The 19,819-nt window shown below is 40.3% G+C and overlaps 1 protein-coding gene across 2 annotated transcripts in view; it reads left to right on the plus strand.

The window, feature by feature from the left end:
- Positions 1-1,143: 1,143 nt before the first annotated feature.
- Positions 1,144-19,819, plus strand: part of PALS2 (protein associated with LIN7 2, MAGUK p55 family member) — a 108,691-nt gene continuing 90,015 nt past the window's right edge. The window contains exon 1 of one of the 2 annotated variants that reach the window (XM_061197839.1): positions 1,144-1,271. The gene's annotated coding sequence lies outside the window, so the exon portion shown is untranslated. The remainder of the gene's footprint in view (positions 1,272-19,819) is intronic. The other variant, XM_061197840.1, reaches the window with a different exon arrangement.

Raw genomic sequence — 19,819 nt, forward strand, 5'->3', positions numbered from 1 at the left:
CCCCATCACGGGTCTGAGGGTTCACAGATCTCTTGGGATTAGGTAGATGTTAAGGGAATCAGAAGTTCTCTGATTGTCTTGCTGTGTTTCTCTAGCCAGAGCCTCTGCTGCACTGCATTGCTCAGTTTCTTTCAACTGAAAAATTAAATCTGCTCTCCTGTCAAAACGCATCATCTGCACACCTGGTCACTCATCCCGGTTCACCAAGCTCTCGGCAGAGCCGAGGTGGAAAGGATGGCAGTCCCCACTTCCGAAGTCTGGGAAGGCCAGATGTTTGGGAGGATCTGAACAACTAGTGTCCTGGGAGTTCCACGGGAGACCCGGTGCTATGAAAAGAGCTAGTGTCCGTCCATTTCCTAGCGTGTGAATCAGCCGGGTTGGGCCTTCGGGAGAAAATTCGTGAAGGACATCGTCAGAGCTATGGAACCTGCCAAATACACACGTCAGAACCAGGGGTGTGAGCGTGAAGGGGGAGGGGAGAGATTTTCAGAGGCTTTTCTTCGAGGTCTATTTATCCTTTGTGCCCCACGACTGGTGGGTTCTTAGAACGTAAACTCTTGGTAAGGGCCGGGAGGAGCCTCTTCCGAAAACGCCCAGGGGAGTATCTTGCTCATCAGTAAATGCTGAATGACAGCGGCAATTTCGGTCTGGAAGACCCGGCGCGGATTGAGTCTGGTGACCCTCTCGCGGGCGCGGCTCGGGACCAGGACCGGGAAGACCCTGGAGAGGCGGCGGGGCGCGGGCGGCGCATCTGGCCGGGACGCCGCCGTCTGCGGGCGCTCGGAGGGGGCTCCACCTGGTTGCCGCGCCGCGGCCGGAGGGGCAGGGCCCGGCTTCCCCGAGGCGGCGGCGCCTCCTCGCTCCCGAGCGCGCACTCCCCGTCGTCCGGCGCACGCGCGAGGCCGGGAGGGAGCGCGCCCCGGCGGCGGCGGCGGCGGCGGCGGGAGCGGGAGCAGGAGGGGGAGGAGGAGGAGGAGGAGGAGGCGGCGGCGGCGGAGGCGGAGGCGGAGGAGAAGGGCGGCTGAGGAGAGGCTGGCCGCGCGCGCGGTGGTGGCGGCGGCGCCGGCGACCTGAGCCGAGCGGAGTGGAGAGCGACGGAGGGGGCGGAGAGAGAGGGAGGCGGAGGGGAGTGAGAGCCGCATTTCCAGTTCCCAACTACGAGTCCCGAGTTTGTAGATGGGGCTGCTCGGCGGCGCCTGCGGCTGAGGAAGAGCAGCGGCTGCGGGAGGAGGGGAGCGACGGCGGCGCGGAGGAAGCCGAGGTGCGAGCCGGTGAGTTGCCGGGGCCCCCACGTCTCTCGGGTAACGGTCTCGCCGCGCGCCGAGCCGGCCGGGGGGCGCCCTGTTGCTTGAGGCTTCGCGCCACGCGGGGACCCCGGCCCGCCCCGCGCCCTCGGCACCTGGGCTCGGGCGGGCGGCGGGGGCTGCTCGGCTCGTCTCGCGCGGGAGGGGCGCGCTCTGCGGGGCCCCCGGTTCCTGGGCTGCGGGCGTGCGGGCTGGCGGGCCGAGCGCGGCAACGTGTCTGGCCCATGCTGCCGGCCGCCGCGCCCCGCTCTCCGCCCGCGCTCCCCGGCGCGGCCCGGGCGGGGGCAGGGCTGCGGCTGGGGCTGGGGGCGCGGGGCCCCCTCCGAGAGCCGGGCGCGGGCGCCTGCACCCTCTGCGGCGAGAGTGGCGTTAAAGCATGAATGGAGAGCCGCGCCGGGGACGGCGGTTGCCGTGACTGACACCTTCGGGGACGGTCCCCAGTGGGGGCGACTCCGCCGGCCTCTGGCTGCTTCTCGAGCTCCGAGTTCTTGGGGGAGGAGGCTTTCGGCGAGTACTGCTGCCACTTCCGAGGCACGAGACTCCAGTTGTTTGGCCAGAGTGGTTTTGGGCCGAGCATACGCTGCTCCGGAGGCGTTTGCGGCTGAGGCAGTGCTTTCCGATTCTGAGTACGTTGGTCTGGAACCAGAAAGGTGCTGGCTTTTTTTGTTTGTGGTTTTTTGGGGTGGGTTTTTTTTTTTTTTTTTTTGGCTTTTTTGGCGGGGTGGAGGGCCAGGAGCGAGTCGATGGAGGGATCTTACGGTCGGCGTGATGACAGGATGCGGATTGGTTGGTGGGTGTTTTGGCAGAAGGACTTTTTAACACTTTCTTGGGAGTTTAGTCTCAATCTCCCCAGCTCCCGGGATTACGGCTCGAGATTACATCCATTCAACTTCCATCAGTTGGGGCACGTTAAAGGGGGTGGGGGCAGGCGAGGAAGGTAATTGAAGGCTGATGGGGAAGCTCAGAAAATTCTCCGCATTACTTATAAACAGCCGGTTAAGGTCAAGCTAGCCACGTTTTACTCTTTTTCCATGCCTTTGGGGATGGTTGGAATTTTACTTTGTGCTTCCTGACTTGGTCTTCTTGTTATATGGCTCGGAACAGTGGAGGTGCGTTAAATCGCTCTTAAATGGGAGTATGGTTTAGCAGCCATTTCTTCCCGTGAAATCTTTCAGATGGTCGTTGGGAAACTTCCGTATGCCGAATATTTAGGGGAGGTAACACGCTGTTAACCAATGCGGAGATAGTTGCGGTACGCAGGTGAAACAACAGACCTCACGGTATTATTGTATCAGGCCTGATTATAGTCATGTCTTCTGAGGCCTGATTACAGTAAACAAAGAACTTTTGTGGGTTGTGTCATTTTGAGGTCATCTGTATCTGAAATCTATCATGTATTTAAATTTATGTTTAAATAGACGTTTGCACAATGTATTACTCTTTAAGGTCTATGCTTCTTTTAGTTTAGACTAGGGTTACATAATATACAAGTGGCAACATTTTTAATAGCTCTGTTTTTGTCCTATAGAGATTGCACACTAAATATCTTTATGCAAAAAAAAACAAACAAACAAACAAAAAAACCATTCCGGGATGTGTGTGTGTGTCCTTTTCTAATTGATGCCACTCAGTTGCTTTTCCACTTGGAATTTCAAAATGAATTTTTTCTTTTTTTACATTCTAAATCAAATGAACACTAGAAAAATTAGGGGCTTAAGCAAGTCTGGTAGCTCTATATAAGACAGCGTCATTTTTTGTTGTTCTGTAGGCCAACTGTTGGATTTTTTTTTTAAACGAATCATTTTTTTCTTAAACATTCATGGGAGCAGTTTGCATTTTTCCTGAGTCTCATTTAAGGCTGAAATTGTTCCAGAAGACTACACAGCCTGCTTCTCTTCCTCCTCCTCCCACCCCCTCTTTTTAGCTTGGGATAACCAAGAAAATCATAATTGTGAGACTCCGTGTATGTTATCTATATTATGCTTTTAAAATTGAAGTTGTTTGAGTATTTACCATCCCTTTATATACTTTACCGTTTAATAATAGATGGTTAGCAGAAGACAACTGAGATTTTAATTAAATGCCCTTCACTTTTTTGACATCCAAGCTTTGTTAAAAGTAACATCAGAAAATTATTGCAAGTTACAAATAATACAGGGTTAGTGCCGGTCAAAGGCTACCTAATTATAAAAACACCGAGAAAATAAATGTTAAAAGAGGCAAGAGGAGCCATTTGTACTTTTTTTTTTTTTTTGGCTGTGTTGGGTCTTCGTTTCTGTGCATGGGCTTTCTCTAGTTTCGGCAAGCGGGGGCCACTCTTCATCGCGGTGCACCGGGCCTCTCACTGTCGCGGCCTCTCTTGTTGCGGAGCACAGGCTCCAGACGCACAGGCTCAGTAGTGTGGCTCACGGGCCTAGTTGCTCCGCGGCATGTGGGATCTTCCCGGACCAGGGCTCGAACCCATGTCCCCTGCATTGGCAGGCAGATTCTCAACCACTGCGCCACCAGGGAAGCCCCAAGCCCTGTACTTTTTATGTCACTTGCTGTATTATAAATTACCTAGTTCTAGGTGGTTTTTTAAAAAGAGTGTCTTGCAAATTAGACATTAGGTTTTTAGCACTGGTTATAATTTTCTTTAACAAGGTGGTTCATTTGGTAAGTGACTAAATTTGTATCAGAACATCACTTCAGGTAGATGTAGTTAACTTGCAAGGGATGTGCTCTTATTTCCGGAGGAATGAACACCTGCCCATTTAGATAAAACAAATACTGGGCTGAGGATATCATTAAATTATTCCTAAAAAATTGTACTGAGAAAAAAGAACCTATAGATTCTTTCCTTCCAAAAATAGTGTTCACATTTATGAATATCATAAGAGCAGAAAAGCATACGAGCTCTTTTCACTGATATGGTGCTAGTATTGAATTAAAGATTTGATTTCTTCGTTGTAGTTACCAGATTCTGCATAGATTACTTTTGGTCAGTCTCACAGGAGCTTCGATCATTTCCCAACTCTTCCTGTTATTTGTATGTGACCACTGGGGGGAGACTTTACAATTTAGGTTGACCGTATCCCTCCCTCCCATACACCACTACTAATCATCCCTGAGCACTTTGCCAAACTGCTGGAAATATGTTGAGGAGGATGCCCTCAGAATCAAGTCTTGATCAAGGTGTCTAAATGACTTTTATTTCTTTAACTCACACCACACTCAAAAAGTACCTCTCTTTATAGATTGTGTTATTAACAGTCTACTTTTTGGTTACGTGGGCTAACTAAATATCTAACAGTGAAATATGAGATTCATGAATACATTAGAGCTTTCAAAGATCTGACTTTACTGATATTAATCTTAGAAGCAGTGCAGGTTTAATTACTTGCTTTGCATATATAGATATTAGTTGTCTGGAAAGATCTGGAGAGAACACCATCTTATGTGAGCTGTACTGTATCCAAACCTCTTAAAGCTGATTGTTCTCCTAATTTAAAAAGCTTTCAGAGGAAAAGATATTGAAGCATCCTTTGTACCTAATTTTTATCACATAGGGGAAGTTCTTCCTTTATCATAGTAATAGAGATAAGATCGAAACCCACAACTTTGTAGACCATTAAGCTGTAGGTATTCTCAAGAGATACAATAAAGTCAGAGAAGTCTAGTTTCCGGTTTTCTCTTCTGACAATATTTAACTTTGTTAACGTCCAATTCAATAATAGTGAACTCAGCAAATGATGTTACTTTTATAGTAGCTTAGAAAGGACTTAAGTTTTTAAGTTCTTCTTTAAGACCTTTGTGCAATCTTGATCATAGCATATAGATTCATTCACAGTATAATACGTAGTACAGAATTTGAAGTAGTTTCTACCATCTTTCCTAGTTTCTTCTTTTTTAAGATGGCTTTGCATTTTTTTCTTAAAACATTTCATAATCCTCCAGAAGAGATATTTTCTGCTTAGGAAATGCTCATTCCTAGCTAACCTCAACATTGTGTTTAATACTTGGGGAGTAGTTTCTAAAGGTTTGTAAAGTTATCACTGATGCAAAGCAAAATGAGAATTAAAGACAATGTAGTGAGTTTTTCATAAAGCTCAAGTTATTTTCAAATCCTTTCCTCTGCCTACTAGTTCCTATACGTGATCTGATTCATACTTACTTTACCAACTTACACCTTTCCCTCTTAGATCAATTACTCCATTACCACTTCTTTATCATTCCCCCTTGTTCACTATATTCCATCTACACTGCCCTTCTTTTTTTCCCTCAGAAATGTCATGGCTTGTTCCTGACTTAGGTCTGTTCCCTCTGCCTGGAATTCTCATCCGAAAACATGACACAACTGGCTCCTCATCATTTCAGGTTTCAGTTCAATTACCTTCTCAGATGAGCATTATTATCTAACCACCCTGTCAGAATGGCACCATCCTCATTTCCCTGTATCCCATTACTTAAATTTTTTTCTGCAAACTGTTTATCATATCTGAAATTGTATTTTTATTTTATTATCTGTATACTCTCACTAGAATGCAAGGTCCATTAGAACAGTGATTTTTATCTCTTTTGTTTAACAATATATTCCAAGAACTTAGACTTGTTCCTGGCACACAGCTGTCATTAAATAGAAATATTCCTTTTTTTTAAATTTGAGGTTCTATCCCTCCTGAGGCTTTGGTGTTAAAATGTTCCTTTATGAAATGATTTGAGTAGATGATAGTTGTAGTAAGTAGGCCACTTTTGGCTGTAAGTAACAGAAATCCTTTCTAACTGGTATGAACAAAAAGTGAGATATACTGTAAAGATGCAGGAGTGTCTAAAGGAATCCAAGGGTTCGGACTCTGGAACTCCAGTGCCAGCAGGATACACTTCATCTCTTCTCTTTACTCTTCACTGTGCATTTGCTTCATGTCTTCTAATGCTGTAGAGGACCACTTCCTAGTCCTCTTAGTAGATGGCCATCAGCAGCTCCTAAATTTTCCCTGCACTGGCCCAGACAACAGGAAACAGATTCATCTAGCACCCATCCCTCCCCTGTTCAACAAACTATACCATATTACTAGAACTTGCTTGTACTTGCTGTAATCATGTGAAATAGGATTGGGCAGTCAACCCAAATAGGTGCCCCAGTGATAATTCATTTTCACCCTTACCACCCCCCCGCAAAAGGCTGGTTTCCCCTCTTTTAAATTTTGCTGCTATATGTAGTTGGAAGATTTGAAAAGCACTGTCCTGGGTTTATATAAAAGAAATGTCCTTTTATGGAAGGAATTTACCATCTAGTTGAGGATAATGTATACATGAAGGAAAGAAACAGAGTGGCATGAACTAAGGAAAATATTTGCAACTTGTATTATAGACAACAAGCTAACTTCCTAAATATATGAAGAGTACCTGCAAATTGATAAGAAAAAGACCAACCATAATGTGGGCAAAGATCATGGACAGATAATTCACAGAAAAGGAAATTCAGATCGTTCTTAAACATATATATCAAGATATTCAACCTCACAATATAAATATCAAAAATTAAAACTATGAGATACTATTTTTACCTATTAGATTGATAGATCAAAAAAGTTTGATAGTACATTTAAAAATTTTTATTTTATATTGGAGTATAGTTGATTAACAATGTTGTGTTAGTTTCAGGTATACACAGATTCAGTTATACATATACATGTATCCCTTTTCAAAGTCTTTTCCCATTTAGGTTATTACAGAGTATTGAGCAGAGTTCCCTGTGCTATACAGTAGGTCCTTGTTGGTTATCTGATAGTACTTTTGAAGAGGATAGAGACTAACAGATGTTCTCACGCGTTGCTGGTGGAAGTATATATCAATAGAATTTGATGTGATTGAAATTTCTGAAGATTGCTAAGGTAAATAGAACTACCTGGGAATATGTATAAATTGGTGTAGCTTTTTATGGGAGAGGAAAGAACTAACTTATTTACCTGAACGCTAACTTGTGTAGCTTTATTTTTGGCTTTAATCATGAAATAAACCCAGGCGAAGGTAAAGCCAGCAAGATTCCACACACACACGCCCTGCCCCCCAACACACACACAAAGGAGATTTTTTTTTAAGGATCATATTCAGTTCTCCTTCCCAGATCACCTTTTCTTCTACCCTAGTACTGGTGAAGTTTGTGTCTAAATCACTGAGATTTCCATATACTTTGTATCTTTTCAGAGCCTTGTACTTTATTAGCTACTTAGTAACAGTTAAGTAAAGATTGAAGTGAACAGGGCTTAGCTTATTGGCTTTTTGTAGCCACTTCATAATTTTATGCTTTTGGAAATCTTTTGTAAAAAATGATTTATAATTTCATTTAATATATGTACTTCGGATTTTATTACAATAAATGGTCATAGAACACTTTTATAAGTTTATTATATAATATATTAATGGAACTTTTACATGATTCCTTTGTTCTATGAAATATTGTTAGATCTTAGTTGGGTTGGAAAAATGTTGTGGAAAGATGGGGGAGGGCAGCTGAAATTCACGGACCTTTTCTAGAAAAATTCGTGAGAAAGCATGAGGAAGATGACTGAGCAGATCAGGGCCACATGCTTAGGAAAGGAAAAGGAAAGAGTGAGGGATTTATAGAAAGTCTGTGGTGGAACCCAGAGGGGCTACATCTTGGGAGAAGTTTTAACCTAGGAAAATGCTGTTGATTTAGTTGAATGCATATTTTGAGGATACATTATATCCTTCATGAGACTTTAATTCTGTAGGTCTTTTGCCATGAATTGGCTCTGATACCGGGGCTCTCTACCTGAGTGGGTATCGGAATCCTTTAGTGTTATCCCACACCAAAGGATTCTAATTTAGTAGGTCTGAAGGGCGGCCAGAGCATGTTCCTATTTTTTAAATCCCCAAGAGCCAATATTTGTAAAATAATACATCCTATAAAATATTCTTTTTAACGACCAAATCAGTCAGCATAGCTTTTATGGTCCTTTACCATTTACATAACTAACCTCAGAAGGTCTGTCTCACCTTGGTCTCTACTTTAGCCAGATTGATAGCTCTACAAGCATCTAACTGATTTCCATTGCTTTGCTCACTTTCATGCTTTCCCCTTCTTTGCCCCCTTGTTTCTTCTCTGCTAATAAATGTTTAAGCTTGCCTCCCCCAAGAAGCTGTCTTTGGCTGGCCTCATCCACCGTTTATCTTTTCAGTATAGGACAAATTATAATGTAACACTGACATAGCTGGTAGGTACACATCATATGAGGGGCTGATTCATGTGTTTTCACTCCTGAGTCTTGTGTATGTATACCCCTGCTTTACTGTTTGAACATCCTTATTTTTTCCTCTTGCTACCAAGAGCTTGGAGCTTAGACATAGTTGGCTTAGCATCGATAATGGCATCAGCAGTATATTTGAATGCTTACTATGTTTCAGGAGCTTTGCTAAGTGTTCTCCACACGTTATCTCATTTGCTCATCAACAGATTTTTAAAAATCAAAACCCTTTTCTGATTGAGTTAGTTTCCTGTAACAAATTGCCACAAACTTGGTGGCTCAAAACAAAAGAAGTTTATTCTCTCACAGTTTTGGAGGCCAGACGTCTGAAATCAGTATCATTGGGCGGAAACAGGGTGCTCCCTCCAAAAGCTCAAGAAAAGACTATGTCCCTTGCTTCTTCTGCAGTTGCTGGTGGTGCCAGAATTCCTTGGCTTGTGGGTGCATCACTCCAGTCTTCAAGGGCAGAATTTCAAATCTCCCTCAGCTCTGTTCTTCTCATCACATTTTCCTGTGTGGGAGAGAAGGAGAACTCTCTCCTTGACTCTCTCTCATAAGGACACATATGAGGCCCCCCCCCTTTTGTTCCAGGATAATCTCCCCGTCACAGGATCCTTAACTTAATCACAGCCACGAAGATCCCTTTTGCAAATAATGTAACATTCACAGGTTCCAAGGACTAAGACATGGATATCTTTTGGGGGACCATTTTTCAGTCTATCACTGTGATAATTCAGATGGTCCAGAAAAGGAGGGCTGGTAAAAGTCTTTTTGCCCCCCCCTCATTCCAGTGTTTCTAAGCTAGAGACAATTTTGCTGTCCCCTCAGGGACATTTGACTATCATAACTGGGAGGCAGTTGCTATTGGCATCTCTCAGGTAGAGGCCAGGGATGTTGCAGACAATGTACAGGACAGGCCGTCCCTCACAAAGAATTATCCAACCCAGATATCATAGTGCTGAGGTCGAAAAACCTTGTCCTAAAGGTAACTATTGCCAATAGTTTCTTGTATATCATTCCTGAAAAAAAAATCTTATATTAGCACATACGATGAGTAAAGCCCTCTGATATGATTTGATTATGTCTGGTGGTAGTTTTTGGTTGATTGAAAGTTGATTTAAGTGAAGAGTCATAAAAAATGACTCAATATACCTTAAATAACATATTTTCACTTTTAAAATATAAATATACGTGCATGCACCAATCTTTTCTTTGAGTATGTATCTTCTGACTGGAGCTCTGGGTCAACATTCTTATATAAACTTGTGTATTATCACCGATCCTAACTTAGGAGCAAAAACTTAAAAGTTTGTGAAGGAATCTGAGTGTAGGATCCTTGTAGTGTTTTGTGACTCCTGGATTGTTTATAGCTGTCTTGCTTACACTTAATTATACAGCAATTTGGATTTTTTGTTTTCTTGTTTTGTCACTTACTTTCTTTGGGTCTTTCCAAAGCATTTAACTTGGTTTTCATATGAAGAATAATATAGCTTTCATGGTATTGTATCAAATACAACATATATATATATATATATATATATATATATATATATACACACACACACACACATGTAGGATGCGTGTGTGCACGCACGCGTGTATGTGTATAAAGAAATCCAATTTTGTACAGAAAAGAATGGCTTTCTAAGATATTGCAAGTACTTCTTCCAGTTGTAGCTCATTTAAATAGCTTCTCATCTGGTGATATGGTGAGAGCTAATGTCACAGTTACTTCCAGATTTTTGGAAGTTTTAGAAAGTTTTGTTTTAATACTATAATGACAGTTTATAAATTATATGATATTACCATAAATACTTTATTGCTGTTACCATCTTAATGCTTGAGTTACTTTTCATTAACTGTAACAAATATTATTTGGAGCTTTGCTTACTAGCAAAACATTTTCACTGTTTCTTATATAGTGAAATGATACAGTTTCTTGAAACTGGGTACTTTATTATTTTCTTACTCAGCAAGGCAAGAGAGTTAGCGATATGGGTTGTAATTCCAGTTTTTCCAACTTCCAGCTCTTTTACTTTGTTCAGGACACAGAGCTCTGTGTGGTATAAACAATACGCTTGCTGGCAGAGATTCTGGTGTTACTACTAAACTCAATATACCTTATCTCTAAAATAGGGATTATAACATCTACTTTATAGGGTTGGTGTAAGATTTTAATTGGATAATATATGTAAAGTGTCTAGCACAGAGTCTGGTACAGTAAATATCAGTATCCTTCTCTTACTGTTTGGTACAGTGTTATGTGTACAGTGGATAATATTTGTTGAACAAATATGTCTTCAGTGCCTTTGCTTGATTCATACTTTCACTTTTTTCTTTCCAGTGTAAGAGCTATGTCTGTTAGTAAATATTTTTTAAAAGAACTTTGCTTTTAAAGTAGTCCAGTAAGTTATGTGCTTTGACTAAAGTTAATAAGTCTTATTTTTATATGACATTTCAGTGTGTTTACAAAGGCAAGCTAAATATTGGGTGGAAAGATGACTATGTAACCTCAAAAATTCCTTCCAGCGTAATCTAAAATTTTTATAAACTTCACACAATCCTGAGTTTTCCTCCCGCTTTCCCCCTAAAATCTAAAGAAGTAAGTAGTGTTTGAAAATGTAGCATTTTGTTTGGAATGAAGAAAATGACCATACTTATAATATGTTCATAATGGTCCATTTATCATATAATAAGAATTCTTTAGTATTTGGAATGAATGTTGCTATCTTTAAGTAGATTTGTCTTTTTATTTTACCTTGAATATGTATTTTTATATACATATAATAAAATGTTTTACGGGAAGTTTCATTTTACATAAAACTATTTGCCTTTTTATTCATCTATTACATATCCTAGCTGGGACTTTGGTATAAGAAACTTGGGTAGCTGAGTTAAAGAAATCTAATTCATTGAAGTTGCTTATTTTAGAAAGTAAATGATGGTCATGCGTAATTTTATATAAGTTGATTCAGATGTTTTTAATTTTCTTTTTTAAACTAGTATTTTGGAATGGGGGATAAATGAAAAAAATTAAACCACGTTTTTAAGAAGGTTGGAACACCCTGGGAGGCACATGGGCAAAGCCATCACAGTATGCACTTGCCATCCTTAGCACTGGGTTCTTGAAAAACCGAAGGTAGAGAAGTTTTCCCTGAAGGAATTTAAACTGTTGTGGGGGAAATAGGATTAAGGAGTCTGAGATTGTGAATGAACCCTTAAAAACCTTATAAACTTTTAATGTCCTCCCAGTTAAAACATTAAATATATCAAACAAATTATCGATGACATTTTATGCAATTCAGTTTGGAAATACCGGGTACTATACAACTAGTTTCCATTTACCACTACTTCCTTGAAAGAAATGTTTCAGGATTTCCAGTCTTGGGGTAGGGGGGGACAGGAAATGCTTCATAAATCCTAAGAAGCATTTTTAGGACGTCTTATTCAGAGCCTTTCTTATTTTCACTTAAAGGTTACTAACTTCAACTTCTGTTTCTAACTGTTGTTTTAGAGATAGCATAACTTGGATATTTGAGGTAAAAGAATAAGCTTTTAGTAACCTTTATTTAACTCACTCAGCTCGCTATAGCCAAGTGGGTATTTATAGTTCCTTTCCGTCTGTGGTAACTTCATGCCGGTTCATGTCAGAACGTGACATAGTGGGGCACTGACTTGGCTCTGATTGTCCTTCCATTCTCATCTCTGTTCTCTCCTTCCCAACAGACTGTGATTCTAGATCGAAGGCTGGAAATTTGTTTTGTCTCTGTTTCTATCTCTTTTAGGAGTGCCCAGCAAATATCTTCTACTCCTACTCTGCCGTCTCCTTATTTCCCTTCCAAACCTGCAGTTCCCTCTCTTCCAAAATATCTCCAGAAACAACAGCTTAGAATTTGTTACACTCAAATAGAAATCTTTACCAAAAGTAAATCTGTGTATATATGTATATACTGGAATTTCACATAATACAAAGGTTATTTTATATCGCTATTTGAGGGAAGAAATGGTCTTTGTGTCCCCTCAGCCAAGCATTGTCCCATGATCTTAGGCAATGCTTGATATTTATTATTGAGCAAATTAGGAAACCTCAGAAATTAGCATATAAGTAGTGGTTTATCATGTGCAGCAGACTGTAGGTTCTGAGATGGTTTAAGAAAAGAAATTCTTATCTGTAGGGAGGGACTTGCTGCTCATTTGATTGGATTAATTTTTGAGATAAGTCCTAAGATGCTTTTAGCTCTAAAACTTTGATTGTAAAAAAGCAAGAAGGGGGCCATCAATTGACTAGGTATTGAATAGCCAAGAAAAAAATAATATTGTTGGGTGAGGTAACATGAATGAAGGCATTTGGGTGGGAATGAGATAATGTGGTTGTAGGTATAGGAAGTAAAAAGATCGATGTAGTCAGGACAGAGTTTGTATTAGAGAATAGAGGAATTCAGTTGAATAGATGGAAGGCTAGATTTTTAAAAGAGAAATTTAAGCATTTCCAGATGGCAGAAAGCCCTATTTTTCTAATGCAGTATTGTCATTAAAGTGATATTTTAACGTGATCTGTGTGATAGTCTTATGCTGAGTGAATTACAGCAAAGAAGAGAATAGTAGTAGAAGACTTGCAGTGGTAATTTAAAGGTGAAGCAGCAAGAGCTTGGAAGACAGGTGGCAGAGAGAATGGAGAGTATAAGATGAATATAGGGAAATTGTGAATTCACTGTGGCTGATCAAATGGAATATAGAGGTATTTTTCAAGGTAGTTTTCAAGGGATTCCTAGGCAAAGGACAGTCCCTGGATTTTCAGGGTTTGGGGATCTTTTCCCAAGATAAGCCCTGTTCTTGTTTTAAAGGTTCATTTAGGTTCTTATTTTTAAGTAAGTTGTTACATTCCTTAGATTTAAGCAGGCTGTTCTCAACTATATTTGACCCTTTTTATTATTATTAAAGGATAGAAAAGTTCTTTTGAGACCACTTACCTGGGTATTACTTAGTAAGTCAAATTTCATTTGGACCAGCATGATATACTGTTAACTTTCAAAGGAAGGGTATTTACCGTAATGATGATGGAGGCGCTGTGTCTGTGTTGTCCTGGAGGGGAGGGACAGAGAAACTAAAAATTAGGAAAAGGGGAAACTTAGAAAAGCAGGACGCTGATAGTACTGATGAAGATGATAAGAATATTAAACCAGGAATATTAAATTTTAAAAGCATTCAAATGCCTGAAAAACAATTAAAACAGTGTTAGAAGTTGTGGGGAAATATGAGAAGTCTGTGATTTGATTTTTATTATCAGAAGGCATATATAAAGAATGGTCATGGGCCTTCCTCTCTGACTTTTTTTTTTTTTTTTTTTTAATTCATCAAAAAACCATATAGTAAATACCTCTTGGAACCATGGTCATACTTTCTCTAGAAAGCCAAATTATTATGAGACATTTACTGGGTGATCAAGAAAAGTGAGGTGATTTTGATGCTAGAAACATCAAACTTTATTAGCTTGGTTTGCATTGTATTTCAGTGTATATTGTGTAATTGTGTATATTGTATTTCAGTGTAATCAATGTATATTCTAAAATATACCACTGATTCTTTAAGGGGGGCAGTTTTGCTTCCCACGGGATATTTGGTAATATCTGAAGATTTTTGATTGTCACAATTTGGATAAAGGTGCTCATTAGCATCTAGTGCTTAGAGGCCAAGGATGCTACTAAACAATTCATAGGACAGTTCCCCATAACAAGGGACCAAAATGCCAGTAGTGCCAAGATTGAGAAACTCTGGAATATGGAGTAGGCAAGTTCTTCCCGGGGAATTTTAGACACCTGGTCAATTTATTATTTCCTTTTTTCTAGATTTGACCAGGTATTGCCTTCTGTTAATGCACTTTCTTCCCACAGCTTACAATACACTTGATTGTCACTGTTTTCTTTATTGTGTTCTTATCCTATGGCTATATCTTGGATACTTTGATTAGACAAATATTTCCAAATACTTCGACCTGTCTTCTCTTAGGGTGGCATTTTTCTGCTAGGACTGTGTATCTTGTGTTTCATTTTACTAATTTAATTCTTGAGGGATCACCCTATTTTCAAATTCTGAGGGCCTCTTGATGCGATTTCTTAAGTACTTTCTTTTGTAAGAAGGCTTTTTCATGTGCTTCAAGTCCCAGGTCTGGGTTGAGCTAGTTCTTGAGTCCAGGTTTTTTTTTTTCTGATGATGTTTGTATCCATTCTAATATTTTCGTACAAGGTAATTTTTTTTCTGACAATATTTGAAACTGTTGTAATCTTTCTATTATACAAGTTTATTTAAATGAAATGTTTAACTCCAAGAAAAACCATCTAGGAGTTATTTCTTTTAGAATAATTTTATCCCTGCTTATAGATAAAGATTACCCTACATAAAAGTTGCATATGAAAAGGTATTTTAAAAGGTATTAGAATGGTTTCATAATGATAAGTGAAAAACATTAGGAACCGGTTTATTTTTTCCTTAACATACCTCAATTTGATGTTCATCTAAACATATTGACCATTTAGTAAAATATAAGTGCAGTATGCCTGTGTATACAGTTGACCCTTGAATAACATGGTGGGTGGTGGGGTGGAGGGGCTGGTAGTCTGTGGATATGTATCATTGGCCCTCTGTATCTGTGGTTCCTTGGCACCTGTGGGTTCAACCAACCACGGATTGTGTAGTACTGTAGTATTTACTATTGAAAAATATCCACGTGTAAGTGGACCCACACAGTTCAAACCCCCATTGTTCAAGGGTCAGCTGTACTAGCTACTCTGTGTACAGGAAAGGAATAGGGAGGGAAAGCAAAAGTATAAAGAAATTATGTAGTAGTCAGGATGTGATGGATCCATATTGTGTGTGTGTGTGTGTGTGTGTGTGTGTGTGTGTGTGTGTGTTGAAAATTTGTCATCTTTGAGAAGCGAAGTTCTGGAGTAAGTGTAGGGGGTTTTTTTGTAGTAAATATTTTCTGTCTACTTCTAGTACACATCACTTATATCTTAATCTTCCATTTTCATCTGTGCAAATGTTTCATTAATTGACCTTCCATCAATCTAAAACTGATCTGCCTCACTGATAGATCGCTTGTTAAAAAGAGGCTTTCATTGGTTTGTTAAGCGACATATTCTGGAACTGCACAACAGAACCATCCTACCCCACCACTTCAAATGTGCGTAGTTATTGTTTTGAGTCTTGACTCCTTCCTTAGGCTTCTGTCAGCCGTGGAGAGCACTGCAGTTGCAGCTGCTGCCTCACAAAAGAGGTTTCGGATCCTCACTGCATGAGCACACAACCAGCATCAGTAAGTCTGTTTTAATTCAGGAGATACTTTAGCTAAGAAATATTTAAACGCTGGAAGAGACTGCTCTTCTGAGTCTAGGAATTGTAGGGTAGTCTCATGCACTGCTTTTATCCTTGGTGTGCTGAACAACCCAGTTTATCTAAAAGGAGAGATTTATGTTGACTGATGAGCAGGACAGTTGTCCCTCCCATTAATTGTTTATATAAATTTATTTTTAATTTTTAAAAAATATTAATGATAAACAGTTAAAATAGTACAGAAGGATGAATGTACAATGAAAGTTGCAAATTTTCTGTTCCCAGTTTTACTTCATAGAGTTATTCATTGATAATAGCTTCAGATTTAGTCATATCAGTAAAGTGTTTCTCAACAATTGGTCTTTGACATTTTTGGCAGTACTGCGCTTTGTCTTGTGGGATTGTGCTGAACACCACTTAAAGTTTAGTGCCCCTGTTCTCTACCACAGCCATTGGAGCATCAAAGATGCCCTCACACATTTCCAAATGCTCCTGGGGAGGGGAGCAGTACTTACCCTGGGTGAGAGTTTTGTAAATTTTAAAATTACGCTGTGTGTCTTAGAAAACATGTGTCTATTTTTTCAATTTCACCCAGTAACTATTGACTCTACTATAAAAGAAGAATATTTGAGCACACATGCACTTCTCAAGGGAGGCCCAGAAAGAAGTCCACTTGGGAAGAACTGCGCTTACCTCTGATGGCTTAGATTACAACATTTATTCAATCTTACCTGCATTCCTTTATGATAGTATTACTCTTGTGGTTTCAATTACCTATCTTTTTTTTTTTTTTTCTCTCTTGAGTGTTTTTTGTGATTTTTGAATTGTGAGCTCATGCTTGGCAGGGTTTTATTCAAGGGATTCTGTGCAGCCTGGTTAGGGGGCACATTTCTCCAGGGAAGATTTGCTAAGGGTTTTCTTTGGCACCTGTGTAATTTCTCAGCTTGGGGTTTTCTGAACTAGGTAGGTATATTGGAACCCTGAATCCTTGAGAGTAGGCTGTGGTTACAAATTCTCAGGTGGTATTTGCCCCCTCATACAGAGTTCAAGCTGAAAAAGGCTCATTTCCTCATTGTCTTCCTTGACCAACAGGGACAACTTTGCCAGGCCTCTCTTTTACCAGGTGGGGCTTAGTCCTGTAACATCCCTGATCTATATGGAGGGGTCTAATTGGCAGTTCTTCTTTTTGAACAGACCAAGGCCTAAACTGCTGCCTCTGAACTAGGTACTGAAGTCTGCAAACACTCCATGCAGCCATGACTCAAGCACATGCTTACCAGTTTGTTTTTATCCTCTTCATGTTGGCCCATGAGGAGTTTCTTGAGGACTTACCCTTGTACTTGAGAGGATGATTTTGGTGCTTTGGTTAGCATTTCTAGGCATTTTGTGAGAGAGTTACTTTCAGATTTTCAAGTCCATCTTTTTGCTAGACATGCAAGCCTCTTCACCAGCTTTCTGACTTCTAGTATTTCCTAAAATTTATGGTTTCTAATCTTTCATTTCTCTCCCATCTCACCTCTAGTACTGTTGGTGTTCTATTCTTTTTAAAAAGCATGGATTCTGTCATTTCAGTGGGACCTCAGGAGGGAGACGGTGTAGGCATGTGTGCTCAGCCTTCCATTGTGTCTGGAAGCTTGTCACATAGTTTTTAGATCTAAGCCCATCGATGCTATCTGACCTGAAGAAAAATAAATCTCTGTAAATGCCTTTTCATTTAACTGTGATTTTTTTTTTTTTTTTTTTTTTTTAAGTTTGACCTTAAAGAGCGTGATGTTTGGCTATAAAAGAGGTGAAAGGACAGGGGTGGAGGATGAAGTTCAGGCCATTAACTGGGCAGTTGAGCAAGGCCTCCCTGGTGTGGGGAGCAGAGTGGGGATCTCACCATGAAGTCTAACTATATTGGGCAAAATTACAGTACAACAATGAGAAACTACAGTTTTCTTAGTTACATGCAATCAATGTTAACTGCAGTTTGTTTGGCATAATAAGAATTAGAGTTCAAAGATAAATAAGATGCCATTTCTGCCCTCAGAGAACCCACTAATTTTGTGGTAGAGATAGACATGTAAATGCAAGTACAATCACTTCTCATTATTCATTTTTTGTGGTAGTTTTGTTCTGTAAGTTCTCTGTGAACACTGAATTAGGGAATACTGAGCCATTGTTTCTAGCTAAAAGAGGGTTAGGTTCCTACAAGCCTCTGATCACATTTTCATTAACTGGTCAATACATAACCTTGCTTTATGTGTGTTTCTGTTTAAAGACACCTTGAGATATATATATATAGTTGATTCATTAACATTGAATGGCCAACAGCACTATAAATTCATGCCTGAAGGAAGCTCATCAGACACTTGTGTTTTCTCTGTAAGGTACATCACCCTACTTCTTTGTGCTTAGGAACACTGGACAGCACTTAAGCACTATGCTTGGGGGACATTTCAGACAGTGAAATCACCATGAAAAAAGCACAAAAATGTGAAAAATGTGACACTAAATAAACCATGAAAAGGATACTTGTTTTTGGTGTGAGAGCTGAAACAACAAGGCAGAGTGTTGCCTAATTGGCCCTAAGCTGGGGATGCACACACTGGGCATGTTGTTTTTGCTGCTCTGTGTCTGCATATGACAACAAAAGCACTATGAGTATTGACTTTGAGGCTAAAGGTAAATTTTAACAAGTGGGTGAATTCATAAATACAGAATCCGTGAATAATGAGGATCAACTGTACTATTCAGTAAGTGCTGTATGTTCTAAATCTTCTAGGATTGGTCAGGAAAGGCTTCATTTGAGACCATTAAGATAAAATCACAGCAGTATGAAGCAATAGGTTTATGGATAGCAAATGGCTTGGTGTGGCTGGAATTAAAAGGGCCCCTTTAAGGGGGAGCAAGAGAGGATGTTTGAACAGGTAAAGGGGGGAATATAAGGTCCTTATGCCTCATATGACCCTTATGCCATGTTAAGTAATTGGAATTTTATAGGTGATGGGGAGCCAGTGAATGATTTTAACCAGGAGGAAACATGGTCATATTTGTATTTGGGAAAGCTAACTCTGATGGTGGTATTGGGGATAGATAAAGTAACAAAAATAAGTAGAAGGTGTTAGAAGTTAAGGTGAGAGAGGATGAGAGTGTGAGCTAAGGAAGTGACAGTGGAGATAACGAAAAAGGGATGTGTTTGTAAGATATGCAAGATAACAGATTGAAAGGTCTTGGTGGCAGATTAGGTAGCAGGAATAAAGGAAATTGAACAGGTTTACCTGGGTGCCATTAATTGAGATAGGGAATACTGGAAGGTGACCAGATTTAAGAAGTAATTTGATGAGTTTTGGGCATGTTGAGTTCATTGTGTCCGTGGGATATCTTTACAGTGATTAGACAAGAAAATATCATCTGAAGCTCAGGAGATAGAGCTTTGAGAGACATTAGCGTATATTTGTTAATTGGTTGATGAATATCTGAATGCCGTCCGTGTGTCAAGGCACTGTTCAGTGCTGGAGGAGACAGAACAATGAGTGAATTTCTAGCAAGGGAGACAGGCAACAAGCAAAGATACTTTCAGATGAGCCCTAGGATGAAAATAGAACTGATAGGAGGGAGAATGACTGAGGATGTGTGTGAGGGAGAGGAGCTTGTTTAGACTGGGTGTTAGGGTTCACTTTCTGGGGTGGTGACGTTTATACTGAAACAAAAATAAAGAGAATAAGGATATGCATGTGGGTATCTGGGAAGATCATTTCAAGCAGAGAGAACAGAAGATGGTAAAGATGGGAGATGAGAAATGGGAAATAAACTGGGCATGTTTGAAGAACAGAAGGAAGGCCCGTGTGACTAGAGATGAGCGGACCATGGGGAGAGAGTTGTAGCAGATGAACTCAGAGGGACGCACAGGGTGCCAAATCATGAAGGCTCTGTAGGTCATGGTCAGGAGTTCGG

This window comes from Eubalaena glacialis, chromosome 8 (assembly GCF_028564815.1).
Source record: "Eubalaena glacialis isolate mEubGla1 chromosome 8, mEubGla1.1.hap2.+ XY, whole genome shotgun sequence".
NCBI lineage: Eukaryota > Metazoa > Chordata > Mammalia > Artiodactyla > Balaenidae > Eubalaena > Eubalaena glacialis.